The following is a 6131-nucleotide window of genomic DNA, read 5'->3' on the forward strand; positions in this document are numbered from 1 at the left end:
AACATTAGGCCCCATTATGGGGCCCTTCTGAGCTGGGGATCCTGTGTGACTGCACTGTTCTCACACCCTAAGGCTGGCCCTGTCAGCAGACAGTGGGATCTGAAGAGAAGAAACTTTGAAGAGACAAAAATTTTGTTACACCCTTCCTCCAGGGTCATGGGGACCTACTTACCATATATTTCAGAACCTAGGGGGGCACTCAAGTGACTCTTCTCTGAAGAATAAAAGTTGATTTGATTTATTCTGTGCATCTAGCGTAAAGGTGGCTGGCAGTTTCTTCATATATATGGTGTCCGACACAGTGGTGGAGCCCTACAACACTTTCTCAGTCCACCAGCTCATAGAAAACACAAGTGAGACCTTTTGCGTTGATAATGAAGCTCTCTATGACATCTGCTTCAGACCCTAAAGTTGCCCACACCCAACTATGGTGACCTGAACCACCCGGTGTCTGCCACCATGAGTGGGGTCACCACCTGCCTGCACTTCCCAGGCCAGCTGAATGCTGACCTTGGGAAACTGGCCATAAACGTGGTCCCATTTACCCACCTGCACTTCTTCATGCCTGGCTTTATCCTGCTGACCAGCTGGGGCAGCCAGCAGTAGCGGGTCTTGATGGTGGTTGAGCTCACCCAGCAGACGTTTGATGCCAAGAGTATGCTGACTGCCTGTGCGACCCCTGCAAAGCTGCTACCTAATGGCAGCTGCCATTTTCAGGGGCCACATGTCCTGGAGGGAGGTGGATGAGCAAATGCTTAACAGCCAAAACTAGAACAGCAGCTACCTTGCTGACTGGATCCCCCACAATGTGAAAACAGCTTTCTGTGACATCCCACCCCCAGGGCTAAAAATGTCTGCTGCCTTCACTGGCAACAACATGGCCATCCAGGAGCTGTTCAGATGCATTTCAGAGCAGTTCACTGCCATGTTCAGGCACAAGGCCTTCTTGCCCTGGTGATTCGGTGAGGACATGGATGAGATGGAATCCACTGAGGCCAAGAGCAACAGCAACAACCTGATGTTCGAGTACAAACAGTACCGGGAGGAGGGAGAGTGTGAGGAGTGGGCCCAGGAGGAGGTGGCCTAGTAGAGCCTTCTGTTAGATAGAAGTGACATGAATTCTTGATTTACTCCCAGTGTGTTCTATGAAAGCCATGTCTTTCTGTGTGTGCACTTGCTGTGTGTTCACCTGCATTAAAGCATTTTCATAGCAAAAAAGAAAAAGTTATCTAAGTTATGAAAGTTTTGCATCACCAAGCACAGTAGTTAGGCAAAGAAAATCCTCTAAGAAATTCACACTTTTTGAAGAAGGTGATTAAATCATTAGTAAGATAAAATAACAGCAACGATAATAAAAGCATTGACACCTTCCCAAGCAACAGTGTTGCCACAGAGGAAAGCAACTCGCAAGTACATTTGTGTTCATTCAGATATGATTACTGCTCTTTTCTTTTAACTGGATTTGGCAGAAAAGAAAACTAATATAAATACATGGTTTTTTAAGTGTCCAATGAAGAAAAAAAGGAAATATAGTATATTTTATTATGGGAAGTTATCAACTTATATTGGCCAAAATCTTCTGAAGATCACCAAGTAAAAGAATAGTAAACCAGTCGAGTTACACCTTAATGAGGAGCCTCAGCTTTTCTTTCCCAGAAAACAGACTGGTAAGGAGAAGAGATAACTATTTTCTTCCATTGTTTCCCTCCTCTTTTCATCTAAGCACATTACACTGAATATTCTGTTAGATTATATCACCCTGGACTTTACCTCCTCTTTCTTCTTTCAACAGCATTATGTTAGCACATTTTATACCGAGCATATTTTACTATGCTCCTGATTCATAAGTATATTATTTGAATTTAATGTTTTGTTGATGTCAACATTGAGATTATCACAGTTTCATTAAGCATATTTCATGCTGCAGTGTGTTTTGGTCACTGGCTCAGGTTATAGCAATAAAGATTCTAGAAAAATAACAAATATATTAGTTTTATGTGGCATAAATCACTGTGCAAACATTCAATTTTATTTCACAGTCTGTTTATTATTCCATCATTCCCTCCCATGATGTTAATAGTTTAAATTTTAATACATGGATGAAACATACAATACACAAGTTGTTTCATTTGGCTATTTCAATATAAGAAAACAAATAAAAATGAAAGGGAAGTTTTTGCCATCTGCTACTTTGAAGAACTATTATTAATGCATAATCTAATTATTGTACAACTATGTGGTTCTCGGCCTTTATGTTACTTTATCATTTTGTGGAAAAAAAAAAAAAGTCCTTTAAAAAAGTTCTACCTTCAAAGAGCTCTGGAGTCCTCAATTCCAGGGGCTTCAGTATCCTTCAGTAACTATCTAACCTCGTCAATTCCAGTGGATTCGATACACTTTAGTAAATCCCTCCCATCACCCTGCTTTGAACCTTGTCTTCAACTCTAACATTAACCCCCAAATACTACTCTCTGACAAGTTCTTACCTTGCCAGCCCTTGCCTCATCCGTTGATCCTTCCTGACCTCAAGTCCTTCCCTGCCATCCGGGACACTATGGTTTACCACTTGGCATATCATTTCCCTCTAACAAGTTTAATTCTCTAGAGTATGTGTTTGATTTCATAGGCACTAATAAATAATTTCTCAATTTTTTAATTGGTCTTTGTCCTTCTTTCTTATGTACTCTCTTACCGTTCACTGTAAGCTCCCAGTCTACCCCTGATCTCCTCCTTCTCAGCAGATGGTCTTGCCTTAGATACCACTGAATACTTAGTGAAGTCTCAACCATCTTCTTTTTCTCGTCCATGCTCGGAGTAAGAGGTATGTCTCTTCCCCATTGATTCTCTACTTTTCTCATCATCTCAGGCCTCCCACAACTTCCCCTTCCCTCTTCTTCGAGAGCTTCCACAACTCCCCTCTCCTGTGTGTTCAACCTCTTCCCCTTACTGGGTCTGTTTTTCACATTATAAGCATGCTCAACTTTGTTCACCTTAAAACAATGCAACAAAATACACCTTCTGATCCCACGATACCTGACCAGTTTCTCTAACACACACAGGGCTTACATTTCACGTCTTATTTTCCCTACCTCACCCTCATGCTACGTCTCTTCACCTAGTTAAATCCAACTCTTCTTTTGGATATCAGGGCACGTATCAAACCTTGGGGAAATTATCCTGACTGCCTCAGCCTGATCAACTTCCATTGTCAAACACTTGCAATGAACTGTTCAGAGAATTGTTCTAATTTTAATTATACATATGTTAACATGATTCATTTATTAACTTTTATTCCCATTACTCTTTAAGCTTTCAGAGAGCAGGCACCATATTCTTTTAGAACAGCATTTTACCTTCAGTGTATTACACAGATCCTGGAATATATTTGGTGTTTGACAAATATTTATAAATGAATGGATATGTTCATTGATTGTATCTCTTAAATCCTCTTCTAAAAGTATATTGTAGTTCATCCATTGCTCTGGTATGCATGTGGGTGTCCCTTAAAATTCATATGTTGGAAATTAACTCCCAATGTGATAGTACAGCCTTTAGGAGGTGATTAGGACGTACAGCATTTAGGAGGTGATTAAGTCATGAGGGGTTTGCCTTCATGAATAAAATTAGTACTTTTATGAAAGAGGTTGAAGGGAGCTGCCTTGCCCTTCTGCCATGTGACTACACAGCAATAAAGTGCCATTAATGAAACAGAGAATGAGCTCTCACCAGATACCAAATCTGCCAGTACCTTGATCATGAATTTCCCAGTCTCCAGAACTGTGAGCAATAAATTCTGTTGTTTAAAAATTACCTTATCTAAGGTATTTTGTTATAGCAGCAGGAATGGAGTAAGACATATTCAGAAAAACAAAAATGAGTCTTTCAGCAAAATAAAACCCCTAATTTTTTCTTCATATTAGTAATGCTAAAAGGCAAAAAGCATACACAGCGAGAAAAAAAAAAAAGGCATTGGCTTAAGGATTGGGAAGCCAACTCCCAGTTTGTCTGCCATGCTTAACCTCTTACACATTGTGGGAAACAGACCTAGATTATTTGAAGGTTCTTCTGAAACCATCTAATTTTCAGAATATTGCCCATTAATGCAATTAATGAACTATTTCAGAAGAAAACTTAGAAAACTGTATTATTTCTCAAGAAATATTTTGAAATTATTTGTATCTATTGAGCACCTACTTAACAAATGTTAATTTGGCCTACAGACTTGCTTTTAACTATGCACTAGCTCATACATGCATAGCAACCAACATACCTGGATATAACTACTTTAAGATGCCACATAAAAGGTTTCCTTTACCACGAGGAAACACAGCCAGCCCAATTCCAAATACACATGGAAACTATAACTTGGATACCATTTATTTCTCTGGTGAAAAGATGAGGAATATGTTGTGAAAAATGATGACAGAGTGTCCATTTCTAATGAGGAATTTTGACACCCCATTAATAATCAACTTTTCGTGGATTTTCCATTTGTCTTTTTCCCAGAAGATGCAGTTATAGCTTTTTCCGCAGTGGTTTTAAAAATGTGTATTTTCTAATAACCTTCTATTTTTATAATGTATCTTTCATCAAACTGTCTGCTTTGGCTTTGTCTAAAGTAAAGGATGAAAAAAAATAACTTGCTTAAAAATTTTCAATAGAGTTTAACAAGATAAATTCCTGAGGTAGGTTTCATCTGGGATTCCTATTTCTAGAGACTTCACCATGTGGAAAGATGCTCTAAACTGATAATTATGTAAACCTAAAGGAAAACATTAGGCTGAACATACGTAGCTGGACTTTCAACAAAGTATTCAATTATGTTTTATAAAAGTAATGTCACTAAGGAAAAGAGAGAGAGTCCTTTTTTAAGTCCTTGTAAGTAATTGTATAAGTTCTCACATTCAGAGTACCAATATTTACTAAATTTCCTAATGGCATTTAGCAATAAGGCTTACTATTAAAAAAGGAGAGGTACCTCAGCAAAATATTCAGGTTGTAAATGTTTAGGGAATTAGGGAGTTAGTAGGTGGTTAATAAAACAAGAAGATGCATAGCTAAGGAAGAAGCAAATGAAGTAGCAGCTGTTAGTGTTTTTCATAGTCACCATATAAGCCAAAGAATGTGGTTTATAATTATGATGTATGCAAGGATTTGTCTAGAAAGACACATTACGGTAAGGCCTACATCAAAATAAGATCAGAAAAAACTTTTCTAGTGGTAGCTATACATCACTAACCTACTAACAAAGGTACTAACTTCAACTTGCCTTGGGACTCAGCCCATGTCAAACAAGAATCCTCTTTTGAAGATTGAAATCAGGCAGCATTCACCAGCTCAGCTGGTGCTTTTTTTTTTTTTTTTTTTTTTTTTTTTTTTTTTTTTTTTTTGGAGACAGGATCTCTCCCTGTTACCCAGGCTGGAGTGCAGTGGCACAATCTCAGCTCACTGCAACCTCCCCCTCCTGGGCTCAAGGGATCCTCCCACCTCAGTCTCCCAACTAGCAGGGACTACAGGCATGTGGCATCTTGCCCAGCTAATTTTTATATTTTTTGTAGAGACAGGGTTTCACCATGTTGCCCAGGATGGTCTCAAACTCCTGGGCTCAAGCAATCCACGAGCCTCAGTCTCCCAAAGTGCTGGGATTACAGGCATGAGTCACCATGCCCAGTCTAACTTGATGCTTAAATCCAAGTATCGAGTATGGTGGCTTCTCAAAATGTTTTAAGTATGGAATTACCACATATGGAATATAGTCCATGGAAATTCAACTTGACTTGAATTTGAAATATATATCTATATATGCACACACTTGTTTTATATGTGCACCATTCAAAGTTGGTGTTTATTAACAGGATGTTTCTATTACTCACATGAAAAAGAGTTTGTGAGGCTTTTAGGTACACCCACCTGCACTGCTTACCTTGCAAACTCACCCCAACCTCTTTCTTGCCTGTATGGATAGTCCTATTTACATTTCATATACCAGAGAAAGCCTAAGTAATTTGTTACTTAAAAAAAAAAAAGATGACATTTATTGGCAAGGCCCCAACATTATTAATTTATGAGAGAAGGCTATAGTAACTTATCCAAGAAGGGCACATGTCTTATTCCCCCTCTTCCCTGACCAC

The 6131-nt window shown here is 38.9% G+C and overlaps 1 pseudogene; it reads left to right on the plus strand.

Annotated features, from left to right (window-relative positions):
• Positions 1-241: 241 nt before the first annotated feature.
• LOC119620342 (tubulin beta 8B-like) lies at positions 242-1087 on the plus strand (annotated as a pseudogene).
• Positions 1088-6131: the final 5044 nt, after the last annotated feature.

This window comes from Chlorocebus sabaeus, chromosome 7 (genome assembly GCF_047675955.1).
Source record: "Chlorocebus sabaeus isolate Y175 chromosome 7, mChlSab1.0.hap1, whole genome shotgun sequence".
In the NCBI taxonomy this organism is placed as follows: domain Eukaryota; kingdom Metazoa; phylum Chordata; class Mammalia; order Primates; family Cercopithecidae; genus Chlorocebus; species Chlorocebus sabaeus.